This window comes from Lepus europaeus, chromosome 6 (assembly GCF_033115175.1).
Source record: "Lepus europaeus isolate LE1 chromosome 6, mLepTim1.pri, whole genome shotgun sequence".
In the NCBI taxonomy this organism is placed as follows: domain Eukaryota; kingdom Metazoa; phylum Chordata; class Mammalia; order Lagomorpha; family Leporidae; genus Lepus; species Lepus europaeus.
Window position 1 is genome coordinate 93,151,586 of NC_084832.1, and position 22,853 is coordinate 93,174,438.

At 44.8% G+C, this 22,853-nt stretch overlaps 1 non-coding gene across 1 annotated transcript; it reads left to right on the forward strand.

The window, feature by feature from the left end:
* Nucleotides 1-2,903: 2,903 nt before the first annotated feature.
* Nucleotides 2,904-3,010, forward strand: LOC133762615 (U6 spliceosomal RNA). Its single transcript, XR_009866289.1, has one exon. It is a non-coding gene; the product is annotated as a U6 spliceosomal RNA (small nuclear RNA).
* The last annotated feature ends 19,843 nt before the right edge of the window (nt 3,011-22,853 follow it).

The following is a 22,853-nucleotide window of genomic DNA, read 5'->3' on the forward strand; positions in this document are numbered from 1 at the left end:
TGTGAAAAAAACTAGGCATGAATTTCCTTTTATGCATCAAAATAAACAGCTTTTGATTCTGTTTTTCTACAAACTTTTTGAAGTCCCCTCACAGTTCTTTTGCAAAACAGTTCTTTAAAAATTGTTCAGAGAAGTTTAGCTGTGGGGCTTGCACCTGCCACTAATAGATGCCTCACCCTGAAGAAGTGCTTACAGATGTAGCTGAATCAAGGAGTGAATTGGTTGCCTAGCACAGAAACTTGACTAACGTGCTTACCAAATAGGGGCACTTCTTAACCACAAGAAGTCTGGAGAGCAGGGCTTGTGCAGCATTGCCACAGCGTCCCCACAGTATCATGCCTCTCGGGCTCCTTCCAGCCCTGAGCTCTGCCATCCTTGGTACACCGGCTTTTGTCTTCATCCTTACAAGATGGCTGCTCCCTTCTGGGCAATGATTGCATCACTCTCTGGAAAATTGTAGAAGACGAAAGATCAAAGAGGTACATGCCAATTGGGTCCACTCCCTTTAGCAATCTTTATAGGAAACACCAACCAGCACCTTCTGTTTGCTTCTTATTGGCCATACCTGCATCATTTGAGCATCCTTACCTGCAAAGGAGTCTGAAATGCTAAGAATTTTAAACTGAGAACTTGTCTGAAACAAATAAAAAGTCATGGTTCTGTTAGTAAGGGACAAGGGAAATGCAGAAGCTGGATATGATAGTAGCAGTACCTATCATAGATGTCAAATAAATGAATTCATGATTTAGCCATCACTATTTATTCATGAGCAGACCCACTTTTAAAAAGACAGCTACTGAAATCTCAATAAGAAAATAACTCAGCTTTAAAATGAGCAGAAGATCTGAGCAGATGAACAAAGCAGGGATGGCAATATTACAGATGGCCAACAGGCATATGTTCAACAACATATGTCATTAGGGAGTTACAAATTAAAACAACAGTGAAATACCATGACATCCCTTGAATGGCCAAAATTTTTAAAGCTAACAAAAACCCTAGTAGTACCAAATACTAAGCAAGGGTGTGGAGTAACAGGAATACTCATTCATTGCTGGTGGGAATGCAAAATATTACAACCTCTCTGAAAGACAGCTGCCAGTTTTACATGAAGCTAAGCATGGTTTTACCATAAATCTAGCAATCATATTCGTTATATTTATCCAGTTGATTTGAAAACTTAGACCAATTGAAAACTTATATCCACATGAAGACATGTGCCTGAATTTTGTCCATAATGAACAAACACTGGAAGAAGCTCATATGTCTTTCAGGAGAATGGATAAACTATCGTTATGTCCAAAAAATGGAATTTAACTCAGCAATGAAAAGAAATGAGCTAACAAGCCACAGAAAGTCTTGGAGGAACCTTAAAGCATACGGCTAAATGAGAGAAGCCAATCTGAAAAGGCTATATACTGTGCAACTCCAAATACATGACATTCTGGAAGATAAAACAACTGCGGCCACAAGAGAAAGGCCAGTGGTTGCTAGGGGTCAGAGGAAGGAAGAGGAGAGAGGGATGAATAGGTGGGCATGGGACTTTTAGGACAGTGCACTTACTGTGTAGGCTACTACTTGCTATGTTACTCTGTATATAATAATGGGGCAGACATCACACTTGTGAAAACCCATAGAATTTACAACACAAAGAATGAACCCTAATGTCAATTGTGGGCTTTAGTTTATAGATATACATCAATATTGGTTTATTATTTGGCACAAAAATATCCCACTAATGCAAGATATTAATAGTAGAGGAAATGGGGCCAGTGCTGCGGTGTGGCAGGTAAAGCCACCACCTGTAGTGCTGGTATCCCATGTGGGCACCAGTTCGTGTCCCAGCTGCTCCTCTCCCAATCCAGCTCCCTGCTGATGGCCTGGGAAAGCAGTGGAAGATGGCCCAAGTGCTTGGGCCCCTACACCTGCATGGGAGACTGGGAAGAAGTACCTGGCTCTTGACTTTGGATTGGCTCAGCTCCAGCTGTTGTGACCATTTGGGGAGTGAACCAGTGGATGGAAGACCTTTCTCTCTGTCTTTCCCTCTCTGTCTGTAACTCTACTTCTCAAATAAGTACATAAATCTTTTTTTCTCTTTTTATTTATTTGACAGGTAGAGTTATAGACAGTGAGAGAGACAGAGAGAAAGGTTTTCCTTCCGTTGGTTCACTCCCCAACTGGCCGCTATGGCCAGCACCGCGCCGATCTGAAGCCAGGAGCCAGGTGCTTCTTCCCAGTCTCCCACATGGGTACAGAGACCCAAACACTTGGGCCATCCTCCACTGCACTCCCAGGCCACAGCAGAGAGCTGGACTGGAAGAGGAGCAACCGGGACTAAAACCGGCGCCCATATGGGATGCCGGCACCACAGGCAGAGGATTAACCAAGTGAGCCACAGTACCGGCCCTAAATAAATCTTTTTTAAAAAATAGAAGAAATGGGGTGGGAGGTGGGAAATACATGGAACTCTGTGTACTGTGTTGCTCGATTATTTTATACATCTAAAACTATGGAAAAATAAGGTTTGTTAATTATTTACAAAGAAACAAGCCAAGAGGAGCCATTGTTGACTTTAGCAAGGAGAACTAATTTTCATTTATTTTTTTCTTTGCTTTAGGTATATACCTTTATTATAATCACAAATTCCATAACGTTCAACTATTAAGAAAACTTAAAAAGTTCTTCATCACTTTTTTTCTAATTTTCTGCAAATTTCCCCTTTTTATATTGAAAATGTCCAACTGTGAAGAAAAATTGAAGAAGTGATACAATGGGTACCCAAATACCTTTTACCAGATTCACCATTGTCTACATACTAGCACACTTGCTTCACCCCCAGCTTGCACTCGCTTGCACGCTTTCTCTGACTCTTGTTTTTCTTCTTTTAAAAATGTATTTATCTGGTGCTCGCTTCGACAGCACATATACTAAAATTGGAACGATACAGAGAAGATTAGCATGGCCCCTGCGCAAGGATGACACGCAAATTCGTGAAGCATTCCATATTTTTTTTAAAAAATGTATTCATCTGAAAAAGACAGGGAGAGAGAAAGATCTCCCATCTACTGGTTTCCTCCCAAATGCCTGCAACAGCCAGGTCTGGTCTGGGTCAACGCCAGGAGCCAGGAATTCAATCCAGGTCTCTCTCCTGGGTGTCAGGAGCTCAGTTATTTGAACCATCACCTTTGTCTCCCAGGCTGTATACTAGCAGGAAGCAAGAGGTGGATATTAAACCCAGGCACTGTAATATGTGAAGGATGCATCCTAACCAGCAGGACAAATGCCTGACCCCAGATTTTTTTTTAATCTAACTACTTGAAGGCAAATGACACCAAGGTTCATTTTATGCTTAACACTACAGCATATATCTCAAAGAGTAAAAGCGCCTTGATTCTTCAAATACAATGAAAAGCCATATAAGACTTATAAACTGGGATCATGGAGATGAGGAGCCTGTAACACACTACTCAAGACATCATCACTCCCACCCACCCTCCTCTGTTTTGTCTGTAAATACTTGACTAACCTGAAAAGATTTCAGCCCCATGAATTGGTAGCACACTAAAGTAGTAAAATTAAATTTGGGAGCAGGAGCAGGGGCATTAGGGCATCGTGCTAAAGGGAGTTCTGGTTCTGTGAAATCGCACATGTGCAGCTCATGGTACAGCAGGCTCGGGCCCACGCGTGAGCGTGATGTAGCTGCAGGGCATTATGTGACAACTGTACAGCTCAAAAACGGACTCCTAATAAGCTTTTCGGGAATACATTTTTAAAGCCACTTGAAATGTGCCATCTTTGTCCTTTGCCTGGTCAGAATCTTGGAGGAAATTCCAAAGTTGAAATGTGGGCAGAGAGTGTCATCTTTGCTTGAATCTGACAGTGATGACACAGTGACTTTTTCAAGACACTTTATAAATTAGAAATGTGTTTAGTGATTTGCGTATGTTCCCTTTTGTCATTATAAACTCTTTAGTGGAAAAACAATTGTCATTCTTTTTACTTAATAACGTGTCATCTCACATAAAAATTACAAACTGTTTTGCATTAGGAACTCAGTTCAGACTCAACGTTGGGGAAGCTGAAGAACAAAGAGTGGTTACTAATTAAAAGAATATAATTAGAATATGTAAGAAATCAAATTACAAAGCATAATAATTGTCATCATTTTTGACATGTTCATTTGTACTTGCTCTCAGAACGAAGTGAAATAATGACTACAAATGCCTCAGTTCTCAGGAATTAATTTAGCTCCATACATAAATCTTTATAAACACACTTCACTTACTCCGGTTTTCTTCCGAAGGTTACTGTCTATTTTTATCTTGACAGTGGAGTACATGCACGCATACACAAGAGCCTTCCAAAAGTTCATAGAAAATAGAATTTAAAAGTTCATTTTGATGTAAAAAAAAAAAAGTTGAAGGCTATGCAAATAAGAGGTCTTCAAAAAATTAATAGAAGATGCATATTAGAAAAAGCTATGCATAGGTTTTAAATTTTTACACCAAAATAAACTTATCATTTAGTTCCATTCATTTGCGAACTTTTTGAAGTATCATTGTACACACCCACATCTTATAAAAGTAAAATTTTCTTCAGATGCATGAGGAACCTTATCTTAAACTCGAATATTAACCCAGTTATCTCATGCCAACAGAACTATGTATTCCTGTGAACTGACTTTGAGGTGAGAAAAGTTACAGGAAGGTGAAAAATGTATTGAGCGTTCACTATATGAAGTAGAGTGTGCTTGTGCTATGGGACCTTCCTACCCTGTTAGGTGTGTAGTCTTAAGCCCATTTTACAGACAAGGTACAGAGAAATAGTGTTATTTCTCCCGAGTTTACTCAGTCAAGAGTCTGTGCTGTTTTCATGGACAGGCTGTTTTTGCAGTGGACCAGATAGCCTCAGAAGTTGCTGTTCTTGCTATGTGAGACGCCAGCACAGTATGCACTATGCTCGTATTCTCTACAAACAAGCACAAGCCCACATCTCTCTCAGATCTGTTCTTGCCTTGTTTTCCTGTGGCCACCCTGCAAGCTGAGGTCACTGTTATCACTTTCTGTACTGTGACAATATTTCTAACACGTTCCCCTCAATTTCATTCTTCTTCAGTCTGTCTTCACACTTTTTCATGGATGATTTTTAAGATACAGATCTTTTTTAACTTTGTTCCTCAAAAAATTGTGTATTAAAATAAGCATAAAAAACTAAGAAAAAAAAAGATACAGATCTTGAGGCTGACATTTGGTATAGCAATTAAACTGCTGCTTGGAATGCCCACATCTTATGTCAAAGTGCCTGGGTTCAGGTTGCAGCTCCACTCCTGATTCCAGTGTCCTGCTAATGCACATGCTGGCAGGCAGCAAGTAATGGTGGCTCAAGGAGCTGGATTCCTGGCACCCACCTTAGAGACCTCGATTGGTTTGCTGGCCCCTGGCTTAGATCAGCCCTGGCTGTTGTGGACATCTGCGATATGGAACTAGAGGATAGGAGTCTATCTCCCTCTCCTTGCCCCCTGCCTTTCAAATAAATAAGCACATTTAAAATATCTCCCCCAATTCACAAACCTTTGGGGGAGGCTCTCACTCGCTACAGGGTAAATGAATCAAGCCCTCATAATCCAGCTTCAACAGTTCCCCTAAAGCACCCGGCACCACTGGCATTCTCCCCACCTGTCTGACCTCCCCTCCTGACTTCTCCCCTGGGAAGCTTGGCTTTCACCACGCACGCAGCTCAGATGTCTCAGCTCTCCGGAGCCTTCCTGGGCACAGTTACACTCTCTTCCCCTTTAAGACTCCACCTGCACTCCTTCACATGGCTGTAAGGTCATAGTTATCTCACTGTCCCCCAACAGACTGGGAATTCCTCAAGGGCAGAGTCTATTTCTTTTTTTAGTTTTCATTTTTTTTTTCTTTCAAGAGAATGAGAGATAGGTTCCATCCTCTGGTTCACTTCCCCAAATGCCTGGAAAAAAACAGAGCTGGGCCAAGCCAAAGCCAAGAGCCCAGAACTCCATCCAGGTCTCCCACATGGTATGGCAGGGACTCGCGTATTTGGGCCATCACCCAGTGCTTCCCAAGGTGCACATTAGCAAGAAGCTGGATCAGAAGCAGAGCGGAAACTTGAACCCAGGAACTCTGGGATACAGGCATCCCAAGCAGGGTCTCTGAACCTCTGCACCACGTGTTTGCCCCCCGAGTCTTTCTTACTCATCTTGACTCCCTAGCCCCTATGATATGCTAGACACTGCGTATTTGTTGAATGAAATTTCACGATATGACAGGAATAACCAGTGCCCAAGCAGTCCAAAAGTCAGAGGGCTCCCAGGCATCAGCTCGGAAATTTGCAGGGTGGGCATGTGGGGAACAGGCTTTCATCCCTCACAAAAGCCATGAGGCTGATGGCAATGACATCAGGAAGATTGAGGGTGGCCCAGGGGGCAGCGTGTGTTGCTCCATGCATGCTGGCCAGGGCATGCTGCCTGTTGCCGCAGACACCCACCAGCTTCTCGTGACCCTTCCCCAGCACACACACCCCCTGGACCTTGCTGCAAGTCCAGGAGGGAGAAGGCCTGGATCTGCCTGCCAGCTGTGTTACAGCAAGGTGAGCACTGGCCATCATTAGACACTGTGTGTTGTCCTCTTACTCTGGACTCTAGAACTTTGGGAGGCAGGGACATGGTGTGCAAAGAGTACAAGCTCTTGAATTGAATGAATCAAGATTAAATTCCAAATCTACAGCTTACTCGGGAAAGTAGCTCAATGTCTCATTTCCACATAGAAAATGAGCATAAAAGTAGCCAGTGTCCAATGAATACCAGTTATTCCTCTTCCTCATCCCCCCATCTCAGACAGCATTCCCTTCACCATCTGAAAGAAACTTGTTTTAAGGCTCTATTTTATAAACAGTGCAAAAGGGTTACCTGGAAATGACTGAACCAAAACTTATGAGGCAAACTAGAGTTTACCTTACTTTTTTAAATATACTGCAAATAGGGTATAAGATGAGCCTATGAGGGTACTTCAAAAAGTTCATGGAGGAGCTGGCACTGTGGTGTAGCAGGTTAAGTCAATGCCAACATCCCATATGTGGGCCAGTTTTTATCCTAGTGCTCCACTTCCAATCTAGCTCCCTGCTGATGCTCTGGGGAAGGCAGCAGAGGATGGCACAACTGGTTGGGCCTCCACTACCCACATGGGAGACCCAGGTGGAGTTCCAGGCTCTTGGCTTCAGCCTGGCCCTGCTCCAGCTGTTGTGGCAATTTAGAGAGTGAACCAGCAGATGGAAGATCGATTCTCTCTCTCTCTCTCTCTCTCTCCCTCCATCTGTCTTCCTCTCTGTAACACTGCATTTCAAATAAATAAAATCTTTAAAACGTTCATGGAAGACAGAATTAAAAGTCTATTTTTGTATGAAAATATTTTAAGTCTGTGACTAGTTTTTTGATAATATGCATTTTCTAAAAACTTTTTGAAGACTCCTTGTTATATGTTCCAGTAACGCATTATTTAAAAAAAAAAAAAAAAAAAAACCCTTATAGCCTGATAAAGCCGAGAGCAACAACCCTGTGTTCTGTGTGTACCTTCTTCAGTTGTACATCCTCATCTGGGACCTATGGTACTCTCAGATCCACATGTACCTTGCAGACATAGCAAAAGTTGAAGAGCTATCGCCCCAAAGTCAGTTCTTAAGCTATGGAGTCTCCATTTTATTGCTTGGGTGATGACTGCTTCTAATTTGTTCCTGAAAGGAAGGTGCAACACTTTCCTGCAATGCATACTCTGCCAAATTACCTGCTCCAGTCGCCTGGGGTTGGCTTTTATCTGCGTGCTGTGGGGAAGCCGTTATATAAGCCACCTGGGCTTTTGGCAGGAAGAAAATACCTCACAGATTGATGCTACTTGAAAAACTTGCCTTCATTATCAGACTTCCCCTTGGTTGTCAGTGCCTGGGGGTTTTGCTAGTTAACTGTTCCAAGCCCATATACCTGTGTGTTGGTTATCCCATGGCCTTTCCTATAAAGTGTAAAGATAACAACACATTTCAACATTTGAAAAGTTTTATTTCTCCTTAGAAAAGCTGTAGGAGAGAAGATAGTTGACAGCACTAGTGACCTCAGAGCCAGGGAAGTTAAATGAGTTGCCTGGGGCCACAGAGGGTTTTTATTTTACCAGATCCCAGATTTCCTGATTGCCTGGGTTCCCAGTCTGAGTCACTCTCGGTGGAAAGGACTGTGCATGCCAGGGCCAGCTGCTGTCACTACCCCTAAGAGGTCATCAAGGTTTCTTAGTCACTGCAAGGCTCTCAGGATATTCAGCCAGCATTTATCAAAGGGGAGACGGGTAGCAAGGTGCCTTGGAGGGTGTCAGGCTGAGTTCAACGGTGCTTCCTGCCTTCAGAGAATCCCCACAGCACTAAAGGGGAAACCAGGCATGGTGTCAATTGCAACAACTGTGAGTCAAGAAAAAACGGGGTTCTGGGAGAAAAGTAGATCTAGATAAAATTCCATTTGGGGCGACATGAGAGAGAACATATGTTCCAGTGGAAGCATGGAAGAGGTGACTTTGAGGATGAACCTTGAAGGAGAGATGTCATTTTCAACAAGCAGAGATGGAAAAGGGCACTCCATGCAGGTGCTGGTGTCTTTGGGGAGACTGGAGGGCTGGGGAGGTGCTGCACAAAGTTGCAGAGGAGCTGGGAGAGGTGAGGACGTAACAAGGTAGGGTCTCTGATGTCCTGCTAGGAAAGTCTCACGTGACTGCATAGACAAGGAGCCTGAAGGCAGTGTATTCCACACAGTGTATTGCGGCCTTAGGTTGGGCCGAGGACTAGAGCGACATGAAAAGTTCCTGCGCACTTTGTGAAGATTTCTATCATTTGATTGTAGTGAGTGTAGTGTACAGAGGAAGAGAGAGGAGGCAAGGATGTGGGTTACACAATTCTCAAATAAGTAACCAGAAACGAAAGCCCCAACTGCGAAGTGACAGGAATGGAATCCAGGGGATTCGGCTGTTGACTGGGCGTAAGAGGAGAAAGAGATTACGATGTCAGAGATTATTTTCAAGGTTTCAAGCTTCTGGGGAGGAGAAAGAGGATGTTATTACAGACAACATAGACTGGAGAAGGAACAAGTTTGAAAACAAAATCTCAAGTTCTATGTTGAATGCTAAGGAAATTTACTGGACAGTGTAGAAATGAAGTTAGAAATACCAGAGTCAAATATGTTTGTGTAGAGGTTGACTTATTGGAATCTGAAAACCTGAGCTGTATCTCTCTATAGAACTCAGTGGTACAGTGGAGTAAGCTGCTGTTTGCAGCACCAGCATCCCATGTGGTGTTGGTTTGAGTCCTGGCTGCTTTACTTCCACTCCAGCTCCCTGCTAATGCACCTGGAAAAGCAGTGGAATATGGCCCAAGCGCGTGGGCCCTTGCACCCACATGGGAGACCTGGATGATGCTCCTGGCTCCTGGCTTCGGCCAGCATAAGGTCAATTCATATCAAGCCAAATGTTCAAGCTGGACAGATATCAATAGAGGAAAATCTTACCGGAAAAAATAAAGTGATTTTAGGCAATGTCACTCATTGGCATTGATGCATGATTAAGTGACTAATACATTAGAATCTAAATAGGATATACAAGGCTACTTCAGAAGTTTGGTAGAAAACTAGAATTAAAAAATTTATTTTGGTGTAAAAAATTGAAATCCATGCATATTTTACATAACTTTTTGAAGATCCCTTGTGTATACCATTTCAAAATTTTTTGGCATCAAAATAAATGTTTAATTCCATTCTTGACAAACTCCTTGTTATGATGTGTGTGTGTATGTGTGTGTTTGTGTGTTATATGCATGTGCATATATGTTAGTGGGATAGGAAACAAGTATGGAAAGAATTATATAGAAATAAACAGGCAGGTCATATTCATTTGATCAGTTCATTTATTTTATGCTGCATCTCATTACAAAGATTTAAGGTGTCCTACGAAGTGTATTCAATAAAAGAGTATTGGCAATTAGGGTATCAAAGAAAGAACAAATGTGGATTGGACATCTGTGAGGCAATGCTGAAATCATGAACCATAGGAAAGGGCAGGTCGCCCAACTGGCTCTGAACTCCCAAGCTGCCACCCCAGCAGTGTCTGTCAAATAAGACTCCAGATCCTCAGAAGAAATGGTAGGCATTCCCTCAGGTTCCCAGGTAGGCAGCTAGGAGCCTGGAGGAGTGGTAAGGATGGATCCTGGGAGAACCAGCCTGGAACACCATGAGTTTGATAAAGGAGGCAAGATCTGCTGCAGGAAAGATGTTGTTGTCTCTCTGTTGTGTTTACTTTTGCTTCCATGATTACAAAAACAATACATTTGTAAAAGACTTTGAAAATGCAGAAGAGCAGAAAAAACAAACTATAATCCTACTCAGGAAGCATCACTTTTCATCCCATGCACTAGTAATCCTGATGATCACCTTTTACCCTAGATACCTGCCTCAATGTTTTGTTTTTTTTTCTTCATTTGGATCTTCCAGTCAAGAGACGCTATTTGCAGGGCCCCTGCGCTTCGCTACTGGCTTGCATCTGGCCTACTGTGTATGCTTGTGTTTCCTAACTGGTCCTTGTGATCCCCAAAATAAAATCCTAAGCTATATATGGTCCCTAAAGTCACAAAGTAAATAAAAGAGAAAAGAAGGAAAATAGTAAAAAGGAAAATAAAAGGAAACTCTAGTGAGTCATTATTGATTAGTGGTATTTTTTAAATATCAATGAAATATTTTAGGGGAAAATTTGTTAAATCACTTCAAGATTGAAAGTCAAAAATTGTTTAAATGGTAAATGGAGGGGGAGGTGTTGAGCCTAGCAGTTAAGATGCCCATGTTGTACACTGGAGTACCAGCGTTTAATACCCAGCTCTGACTCCTGTCTCCAGCTTCCTGCTGATGCAAATCCTGGGACTAAGAAGTGATGCCTCAGGGCCAGCACTGTGGCATAGTGGGTTAAACCTCCACTTGCAGGACTGGCATCCTATATGGGTGCCAATTTGAGTCCTAGCTGCTCTACTTCCAACCCAGCTCCTTACTGATGGCCTGGGAAAGCAGTGGAAGATGGCCCAAGTGGTTGGGCCCCTGTTCCCATGTGGGAGACCTGGAAGAAGATACTGGCTCCAAACTTCAGTTCAAAACATTTCAACCAATTGAGGAGTCAACCAATGGATGGAAGACCTCTCTGTCTCCCCATCTCTCTCTGTAACTCTACTCTCAAATAAATAAATAAATCTTAAAAAAAAGAAAAAGAAGTGATGACTCAAGTATTGTGCCCCTGCCACTCATGTGGAAGATCTGGAATGAGTTCCTGTCTCCTGGCTTTGGCTTGGCCCAGCCTTAGCCATTGCTGGTATTTGGGGAATGAAGCAGCAGATGGGAGTTCATTCTGTCTATTTCTGTTTCCCAAATAAATAAATAATGATTAAAAACAACAAGTATTTTAAGATTTAGCACAAAAATTGAAAAGGTAAAAGTTGTATAAAGGGATAGGCAAAAAGCTTACTGCAATCAAAATAAATATATAAAGCTAGAAGGCATTATAGAGACTAACAAAATTAAAAGAAAATTGATAAGCACATAATTACAGGTGAAAATCATTTTAAGGGTAGGCTTTTAGCACAATAGTTAAGTTGCCACTTGGGATGCCTGCATTCCATATTGGAGTGCCCGGTTCAAGTCCTGGATCCTCTGACTCCAATTCAGCTCCCTGTTAATGGGCATCCTGGAAGGCAGGCAGTGATGATTCAAGTATTTGGATCCATGCCACCCTTGTAGGAGACCCACATGGAGTTCTGGGCTCCTGTCTTCAGTCTGGCCAACTCCTGGCTGTTGCCTGAGCCAATGGATGAGGTCAATCTCTATCTATCCGCTTTTGGAATAAAATGAAAATACTTAAAAATTTAAAGAAAACAGAACATTCTGAAAATTGGGGAAATAAAAAGTTTCAAAAATACAAAGAAGGACCATGAAAACCAGAAAAGGTTCCCTAAAATAACCTTAAGACACAAAGATAAATTCTCAAGAAAACTCTGACTTCTCTGATCATGAAAGAGGACGAAAGAGAAAACCAAGGGTGGCAGAGACCTTCACAAAGCCTGGAGACACCTCTGGCTTTGGATTCCATTTTTCACAGGGGTGAGGAGTCTGCAGGACCAAGAGCAGCAGGATGCTTCAAGCAAGACCACACCTACTGCCTCTCCCATCCCTGAAGATCCTGCATCAGGGTGGGGGGGGGGCTTTGTAATTCAAGCCTTTAGGGGTGGCTGATCCCACTGGAGAAAATGTCCTTCAGTTTTTCACACTTGTCGGTGGAAGACAAGTACTTGGCTTGGACTGGAGGGAATTTGTGCATGGCCAGGGCTGCCCTGGAGAGATGGGAACAGCGAAAACCAGTGGAGCACATGTGGTGGGAACCCCCGATCTGGAATCTGGTTTTGACCTTGGCAAGGGTGGGAGACTTCATTGCTCAGCTCAGCCTGCCAGGAGCCCTGCAGTTTCCGTGGTAGCAAATGCTACCAAGAGGACTCAGTGTGCCTGTTTATTCTGAGCAACACAATATGGATCAAACAATGCCAGAGTTTTACTCTCTAATCTTTCTATAGATGAAGGGAAAAAAAAAAAAACCCACAACTCGTGCTATGACATTACTTAGATGTGTTAAAACTAATTAGCTCTTAGCTTCGTTTCTATTATTAGTAGTCACATTTTGATGTTTTGCAGGAGGCTCTCTTGGTAATGCCAGGGAGCATCCTGTGGCTGCCATCCTCTGACAAGCAGGTACCCATCCCTTCTCCGTGGGAGACGGAGCCTCAGGCAACGCAGGGCTGCAGGACAGGCACACCTGCCAGCCCATCAATGTCACTCACACACTTCTTCCTAGTTCTTGATAGGAAACCAATTTGAGGCTTAGATGTTGCTGCACATCTTAGGTGCTCAGATAAGAGTCTTTTGTGAAAAGCCAGGAAGGATGCACAGCGAGTAGGATTGTGACTGTGGTTCCTGGCTGGAAAAGAAAATGGAGCACTAAAATTCACTGGATATTTTTATGTCCATTCTTAGTATTACTCAACCCTTTCTTTTTATAAAAAATTTATTGAAAAGATTATTCAATATTTATTTATTTGAAAGGCAGAGTTACAGAGGGAGAGAGACAGAGAGATGGAGAGGCAGAAAGATCTTCCATCAGCTGGCTCAGTCACCAAATGACTCTAACAGCCAGGCCTGGGTCAGGCTGACACCAGGAGCCTGCAACTCCATCTGGGTCTCCCATACGGGTTCAGGGATCCAAGTATTTGAGCTGTTTCCCACTGTTTTCTCAGGCACATTAGCAGGAAATTGGATCAGAAGTGGAGCCATGGGGACTCAAACCTGTGTTAACATGGAATGCTGGCATCACAAGTGGCAGCTTAACATGCTATGCCACAATGCTGGCCTTCTCGCCCATTTCTTTTTTTTTTTTTTGACAGGCAGAGTGGATAGTGAGAGAGAGAGACAGAGAGAAAGGTCTTCCTTTACCGTTGGTTCACCCTCCAATGGCCGCTGCGGCCGGCGCATCGTGCTGATCCGAAGCCAGGAGCCAGGTGCTTCTCCTGGTCTCCCATGCAGGTGCAGGGCCCAAGGACTTGGGCCATCCTCCACTGCCTTCCCGGGCCATAGCAGAGAGCTGGCCTGGAAGAGGGGCAACCGGGATAGAATCCGGTGCCCCGACCGGGACTAGAACCCGGTGTGCCGGCGCCGCAAGGCGGAGGATTGGCCTGTTAAGCCACGGCGCCGGCCTCGCCCATTTCTTTTACTCTCTTTATGCCTAGACAACTTGGCAAAACAGTACCTGTATATGCTTGTAAGACTGGCACTCTCAAGCCTGCCTTGGGGTCCTGAGGAACTCCTCCAGTGCCGTTCAGTCTGTTGCGTTAGAGTGGAACAGAACAGCCACATCCGGGCATCCCACAAAGCTGCCCTGCATCCGTCACCCAGCACCCAGCAGCCACCCATCCACCCTCCGATTTTAGATCTTTGTTTCTTAATGACTTTTTTTTTCTGAGGAACTGATCTATATATCAATAACAACTGCCAAAATCTTAGAGATCAATTTTTGTAGGTTTAAATATAGCAACGGCTAATGACTTATTGATTATTCCAGTGAAGCCTAGCTAAAAGCAGTTTCCCATTTGATTGCTAGAGGCATCCAGAAGGGGTCAAACTTAGTCTGCCTGGGGAAACACTCGATGCCCTACAATCTCTCTGTCATTCTGGTCTTTTGAAAGAACCTTCAAGCAGGTAGCTCTGGAGAAGAGGTGGTGGTCATGGGTGGGCCTTGCCCATCCCATGGAGGCACTGAGGGCTCTGGGCAGGGCAGATATTTTGTTTACAGCATCCTATCCTCCCACCCAGTGTCCCCCCTCCTTCTTCCCCTCTTCCCATCCGCAGAATTGGGTCTCCAAATCTGAAATTTAAAAGCATGGTGATCTTTTCTCTCCCTGCCTCATGCCCGTGGACAACCAGAGCAATCATAATTATTTCTCTTCAAATGATTCACAATGAAGTCCTTTTCCCTTTTGAAATTATCTCTATTGTATTTTAGACATTATCCTGAAAGCTAAAAGCCTTCTTGAATCAACAAATAACACATTTTCATTCTCCAGACCTTTGCCTATTTTGAGCCAGATTGTTTCCAAGATTTTGGGGTTTGCTGAACCTCCAGCAGATGTCCATGCACCAATGCTTCGCTCCTTCCTGCATGTGCAGAGAAAGCTCCGAGAGCCAAGGAGAAAGCAGAGACGCTTCTGGGTGAACAAAGACCCCAGGGTCAGAGTCAGGGTAGACACATTGCTACCACCTCCACATCACCCAAACATCCTCTGCTGAGAAAAGTCCTAAACAAGGGGGCCCGACATTCCAACATGGGATGCCAACAGGAATCAGTGTCCCCAAGCCCAGCACTGCCCTCCATTAAGTGCCAATTTTCTTTACTTATTTTACATGCTTCCACTATGAATCTTTCGTCCCATTAAAACTGTGGACTCCTTATGTGCAGACCATTTCTGCATGCTCCACTCATTTTAATGACAGAAAGTAACATTTTCAAAAATGTCACAAGACAATCAATCAGTAAGCACTTATTGAGCACCTACTCTGTGCCCAGGACAACAATAGCACTTGCTAACAAATTTGCAAGGGGCTTCCGGTGGGAGGTGATGCAGAAAAGGGTGTAACCCAGATACAATGTATTTGGTATACGGCATTGAGCTCTCAGTTTCAGACACGTCACTTCCAGCTGTGTGGCTAACACACAAGCCTGTGTGAATAGGTACTCAAGACCCTAACCACTTCTCACTGACAGATTTTGATGCAGTACCACAATTAAGATTCTGCGGCTCTCCGGCATATACAATACAAAAACATTTGAAAAGGAAGTGTGGTCTAGATGGAGAATAACAAACGATTTATGATTTATTTGCCAAGGCATGTAGGAGGTAAATACACAACAAAACTCTAGCAAGTTTAGCATTTTCCTTTTCCAGATAGAATGCTGCTGACTATAGGCCAACAGCACAGCTTTGCACAGCTCCTTGCATTAAAATTGGCCAAGAATGAAAGACTAGCACTGTTCAGCATTCAGATGCCATCGAAGTAATTTGTTAGTTTGTGGCATGATATTGGTTTACTCCAAAAAGATCTGCAACCTTATTTCTAATCCACTTGGCAAACAGCAAAGGTGTGAAGGGGATAGTCTTCCCTCCATTTAGCTTTTCCATGTAACCAAAGGTCGAAATTTTAAGTGTCCAATAAATCTTCCTTATATGGGTGTGATGCCCCAAGTTAACTACAGTTCCATCAAGGCAGCAAATCTCAGCCCTCAGCTGGTAGCTGGGTGGAAACGTCAGTTAGAATTAGATCATCTTCAAAACCTGCACTTCAACTCGAGTAATAAACTTGAACCACAGCATGTAACACACAATACGGTTCTCCAAGGTTCAGCTCTAAAGGGGGATGAAACAGGTGCCCAGACCCTGGCAGAGGAGGTGTCTGTCTGCCTGGTACACACAGGGCAGGGGAAGTGGGCAGAGTGAGTAGAGTGACAGATGGATTCGGAGCACAGTGAGACCCCCTCCTGATTGGAGGCGCAGAAACGAAAGGCCCAAGTGAAGACCACGGATGGAGCTGAAAGGATCAAATGGCTTTGGGCATGTAGAAGGGAAGACCCCAGAGAGCTGGGGCTATGGGGGTGACAGGGTCAGCTGGGTTCTCCACCCAGGCTTGCCTGCCTTTCTTTTCTGTAACAGCTAATGCTGCTTGAGTCTTCCTGTGTACCAGGCACCATCCAAAGTACATGTTACATAATAGGATCCTTTGAACCCTCAAAATATTCCCCTGAGATTTCCACAAAATAATCATCCTTTTTTTTTTTTTTTTCAGATCAGAAACACAAAGCACAGAGAGCTTCGGCAGCTTGCCCAGGGCTGCACAGCTAATGATACAATAGGCTGGAATGCAAACCCAGGCAAGCTGGTAGCAATTATAGCCCCCTCCCCAGCCCTTGGGATCTTGGACCCAACACCTCATAGGGTTCAGCTGCAACTTCTAGTTACTAAGTCTGACTCCACTTTGGGGGTGCTGCTCTTAGCCGAACCTCCACCTTGTTTCTGAGCACCAGGACCCCTGGAGTTAACAGTGTGTATTTGTAAAACAGCTTTTTATTGTTTCTCTTGTTTAAAAAGCAATACTTACTTGGCATAGAATAATTAGATGATAGAGATAAGTACATAGAAGAAAATTAAAAGATCTCCATAATTCCACTGCCCCAGGCATAAGCTGTCTTAGCATACTGCAGAGTATTCACCTGGGCCATCACTTAGCATGCACTCTTGAAACAAACCCCCACAACTACAAACCCTCCTTCCCCTTAGCATCAACACCAACTTCTTTTCATGTCAACAAACCTCCATCTATCATCTGATTTTAAATGATTCCCTCAACGTGTGCTGTTGTTTGGATGTGGTTCATTCCCCAGTGGTTCATGTGCTAGAAGCTTGGTCCCCAGTGTAGCAAGACTAGGAAGGGGGGGGGGGGTCTGTGAGACGTGAGGCCTCACAGAAGATGAGGTGGCCTTTCGGGGCTACACTTGAAAGGAATGAGTGACTTTTCAGGGGAGTGGGTAAGGTCTTGGGGGACTGGATTAGTTCCCTTGAGAACGTGTTGTTGTAAAGTGAGTGTGGCTTTCTCAGCTTGCTCTCTTTCTCCCTCACATGCATCAACACCCTTCTGCACGTAGCTGGTTCCCTTTTCCACTCCCCCACCATGTTGTGATGCAGCCAGAGGGCCCTCACCAGATACCAGCTCCCTGCTGTTTAGGCTTCCCAGTCACTAGACTCACGAGCCAAATAAACCTCTTGGGGAATACCTGCTTCCCACGTCAGAGAGCCTGGCTCAAGTCCTTGCTCCACTTCTGATTCCAGCTTCCTACTATGTCCATCCTGGGAGGTAGCAGATCAGCAGATAGCCCTTGTGCGTGAGTTCCTGCCACCCATGTGAGAGACCCTGGTTCCTGACTTTAGCCTGGTCCAACCCCAGCTGTTGTGGGCATTTGGTGGGTGAACCAGCAGATAAAAGATTTCTCTCTCTCTCTCTCTCCTTTCTTCATACCCCTCATCACTCAAGGCAAATTCTCTTACCTATAAATCTATATAATCTTTCTTTCTTTCTTTCTTTTTTGACAGGCAGAGTGGACAGTGAGAGAGAGAGAGAAAGGTCTTCCTTTTGCCGTTGGTTCACCCTCCAATGGCCGCTGCGGCCGGCGCGCTGTGGCCGGTGCACCACGCTGATCCGATGGCAGGAGCCAGGTGCTTCTCCTGGTCTCCCATGGGGTGCAGAGCCCAAGCACTTGGGCCATCCTCCACTGCACTCCCTGGCCACAGCAGAGAGCTGGCCTGGAAGAGGAGCAACCGGGACAGGATCGGTGCCCCAACCGGGACTAGAACCCGGTGTGCCGGCGCCACAAGGCAGAGGATTAGCCTATTTAGCAGCGGCGCTGGCCATCTTTCTTTTTTTTTTTTTTTTTAAAAAAAGATTTATTTTATTTATTTGAAGGCAGAGTTACAGAGTTACCACTCCCCAAATGGCCACAACAGCCAGGGCAGGATCAGGCCGAAACCAGGAGCCAGAAATTTCATCCAGGTCTCCCTCATGGGTGTAGAGGCCATCTTCCACTGCTTTCCCAGGCTCATTAGCAGAGAGCTGGATCAGAAGTGGGGTAGCCAGGTCTCAAACCAGTGCCCATTCAAGATGCTGGCAGCATTGCAAGTGGAGGCTTGACCTACACCACAATACTGATCCTTATATTTTTAAAGATTTATTTATTTATTTATTTATTTATTTATTTTAAAGGTGGAGTTACAGAGAGGAAGAGAGGCAGAGGCAGAGAGAAGTCTTCCATCCGCTGGTTCACTCACCAAATGGCCACAATGGCCAGGGCCCAGTCAGACAGAAGCCAGGAACCAAGAGATTCATCCATGTTTTCCACATAGGAGCAGAGGCCCAAGGACTTTAGCCATCCTCTGCTGCTTTCCCAGATGCATTAGCAGGGAGCTAGATTGGAAGTGGAGGAATTGGGACTCGAACTGGTACCCATATAGGATACCTGCATTGCAGGCAGGGACTTAACCCTTAACACTGCAACGCAGGCCCCCTGAACTTGTACAACCAAAACCAAGTCACAAACTTCCAAGAATACAGTAGCACCAGGGGAGAAAGAGCTCCATTCAGGGGCAAACAACCCTGTAGCACAATTATGCCTGCCCTCCCAGGCTTTTGTTTGAAACACTGGTGGGAGCCATCCTGACCTCCTAACTCTTGCATTCTTCATGCCTAGAAAGCCGTGGATGATGACAGCAAGGCCTGCCAATAGCAGGAGCCTGGTATTGTAGTACCTGGTCACACTTGAACCGTAGCTCCAGCAGTCTCAGAGTACTTCTCCAGCAAGACAGTGGGCAAACAGAGCACCCGAGGCTCTTTCCTTAAAGGATTCTGCCCTGGAAGGTCTTTAAAACAAATTTGCTCATCTGGGCATCTCATGGGCCTGTGATAGGAAGACTTCTGATATGCCTTCCTTGTCTTTCTCCCATTGTCTTCCCCATTAATGCATACCTCCCTCTTACTTTCACTAATCTCTTTAGCATACAGTTAGTTTGACTTCATTGTCCTGTCCTAAACAAGCTCTTCTCTCTCTGTGGCCAGGCTGACTTCTCCACGTTTCTGCTCTGTTCCATTCTGCTGCTGATTCTCATTGTGAAATAGCCGCCAACCCGCCCATGCAGTTGAATGCCTTCCTGCCTCGAAATATCCTCTGCCAAACAGACCCATCTACCTCCTTTAAAAAGTCCCGACCCCTCCTACAAAGTCTCAGGAGATGGGATACACAAATGTCAAGTTCCTTGCCACGCTGGAACAAGGAACAAGGACAGCCTCTAGTCCCATTCCCAGGAGAATCCTCCTTTCCGAGACCTCACCAGCACAGCCTTTACTCTCCACGTTTCCACCAGCCCTCGCCAGCATCGCCCATAGCACTCTGCTTACAGCACCCCAGGCTTTCTCTAGCCTGTTCCTCCAAAACCTTCCAGCCTTTTCTGGTAAACCGATGCCCAAAGCTCCTCCACATCTTCAGGCATACTTAATTGTAACAGCCCCATTCCTTGGTACAGATACCAGGGAGGAGCTACTTAGGAAGGAAGAAGGCTTATTTCAGCTCATGTCTTTGACAGCTCACAGTCCCAAGATGGTGTGGCTCCACTGGCCTGGGGTCTAATGAGGGTAACAGACGGTGTAATAGTGCAGAGGAAGGATCACGTGGTGAGCCAGGAAGCAGAGAGTAGAATAGTAAGGCCCATCTCAGCTTTGGTAACCAACTCTTGTGAGAACTACCTTCTGAGAACATGCATGCCCCAGTGACCTAAAGACCCCCACTGGGCCCACCTAGATGCTATAACTAGATCAAATCTCCACCCTTAATCTCATAATCGTTAACATTTATCCACTAACTATTAACACAAGACTTTGGTGACCAAGCCCCAACATACAGGCCTTTGAGGAATACCCAAACCATTATCCAAACCACAATACAACACTTTTCTCTTTAAAACACCTAGTCTTGGGGCCGGCACTGTGGCACAGCAGGTTGAAGCCCTGGCTTGAAGTGCCCGCATCCCATATGGGCGCCGGTTCTAGTCCCAGCTGCTCCTCTTCTGATCCAGCTCTCTGCTATGGCCTGGGAAAGCAATAGAAGATGACCCAAGTCCTTGGGCCTCTGCACCCATATGGGAGACCTGGAAGAAGCTCCTGTCTCCTGGCTTTGGATCAGTGCAGCTCTGGCCGTTGTGGCCATCTGGGGAGTGAACCAATGGATGGAGGACCTCTCTCTCTGTCTCTACCTCTCTCTGTAACTCTTTTCAAATAAATAAAATAAATCTTAAAAAAATAAATAAATAAAATATTCAGTCTTATGTATTTTGTTACAGCAACACAAAATGGGCTAAGACAAAATGTTGTCTCCTAATTGGGAGTCAAATGCAGTCAGGTAGGGGAGGAGGTTCTTGGGGTCTGATCGAAGGAAGAAGGCCCTAGAATTGAGTAAGCGTAAGGTAAAGTAGGCCCAGAGGTGGTAACTATGGAAAAGTGCTCCGAAGGATAAACCTAGTCCACACAGGGCAGGAGTGAGCACGGCTAATTCAATCCAATTCCAAACTGGTAGCGGGAGCCAAGAGGGACTCCATCAGAAGCTGATACTGGAACATGACTTCAGAAGAGAGTAGACTGGGTTGGAGGAATAGACAGAGACTGGGCCATCCAAGGGCATCAGGGAATGTGATGTGAACCATAGGAAAGTAGGAGCCAGGCCACAACTCCAGGTTTCTGGGACAGGGGCAGGAGGGTTCCCCTGATGGGCATCCTGACCTTACTGCTGATCTCTCAGGGTCCTGGCCATTGAGACCAACGACTGTTCTAACCCCACCAATTATGGGCCAGGGATGTTGCCATACTTTCTGGAAAACTCCTGTGGCCTTGGCTGAGGGGGCACGAATGACCTCTTTCTGGGATGGAGCAGGATGGGTGCAAGGACCAACCTTCTTTCTTTGTCCTTTTGTCCTGTAGGATTGATACTCATCCTTCCAAAATCTGTTGTTGGAATGACAAGTCCATGGGTAAAATCCTGCTAGTTGTGTTGTCATTTAATGCCTAGATCCTACCCTCGAGTCTCTGATTTCACTGGTCTGGGAAAGATATTTTTAAATACCAGGAGAATCTTAACTAGGAATGGAAACTCATAAAGAGAGCAAATAGATGCCCCTGAAGCATAACTAAGGAGTGGCAGACCTGTTCTTTTCAAAGCTGACAGCCAAGAGCTCTTGGCTCTTCAGTCCCTGGTACTCACTCTCTCATTTTTCACATCAGTTCCTGAATATGAGCCCCATGTTCTGGAACCCATCCCTCCCATCCTCATCCTCCACCCGCCACTGGACCGATTCAGTGCAACAGTCAGTAAGTAACCTGGGCTATGGCTCCAAACACAGCATTTACTTTCCAGATTTGAGTCAGTGTTTACCCATTGTTTGCCTGGTAGCAAGCCCAGTAAGATGAGGAGGGATGTGAGAAGGGTTGCAAAGAGGAAACATGGGTTTGGATGAGTGGTCGGATGCCAAAGGCCAAGACTGTGACCTGACAACTGGAGAAAGGAGAGAGATTCCATTGAACAAGTGAGAATCCTTGCAGCTCATTAATAACTTGGGAGCAAATGGCAGTGTGTTGAGTCTGTGGGAAGAGTGCTTGCTTGCTTGCTTGCACATCTTCGGCTGTAGGAGGATTTGTGTTCAGGTAACAATGTAACTCTAGTTGTTAACTCCGGGAAGAGAAGGAATTGGAGGCGTGGCAAGACAGCAGCAGGCTGTCAAAAGGAAAAGATCACAGGAAGAGATTAATAAACCCACAGTGGGGAGGATGGGTACGGCACAGGAAAAAGCTCCATGGGAAGCAGAATGGTGGGGTTTGACTCAAATGATAATTTGAGCTGAATGAGCCTTCTCTCGTATATTATGAGGAATTTCTCTCACTGTGGAATACTAAATGATAGCAATTTTGAGATGCACGGATGCTTATTTTTTTTTAAATGTACTTCCTGTGTGTGTTCAATGGTGAAAATGGGCTCAGTAAGGAATTGACATAGATGACAAAGGCATTCTGGTCTAATGGGAACAGAATCGTGCTGTCCTTGCCAAAGGCTGTCCTGAGATGTTCTAGAAGGTTCCCAGGCTTGCATGGCACCCTGCTCAGGGAATTGAGCATCACACACAGTTTGGTATTCATTTCCTTTGGTCCTGTTTTTAAAATGCAGCTGCTCTCATTTAGGGATAACACGTTGAGCACATTTGCACCAAAGTGCTAATGATTCTCGGATATCCTTTCCTGATGACAGATGTTGAATAAGGGTGAGAGCACTGTCCTCCCATCACAAAGGAGCAAAACAGAGAGAAAAAGGGGAGAAAGAGAGAGAGAGAGAGAGTTAAGTATTTATTTGTATAGTCATGTTCATTGCAGCATTATCTGCAAAAGCCAATAGGCCAAAGTAACCCAACTATCAATGCATGAATGGTAAATAAAGTGCAGAATATACATACAGTGGATTTTCAAAATGTTTTCCTATTTATTTTTTTGAGATGTAGAGAGAGAGAGCAAGTGTACTCTATCCATTGGTTCACTCCCCAACTATCTGCAGTGGCTGGGCTGCACTGGGTCCAAGCCAGGAGCTGGAAACTCAATCCAGGTC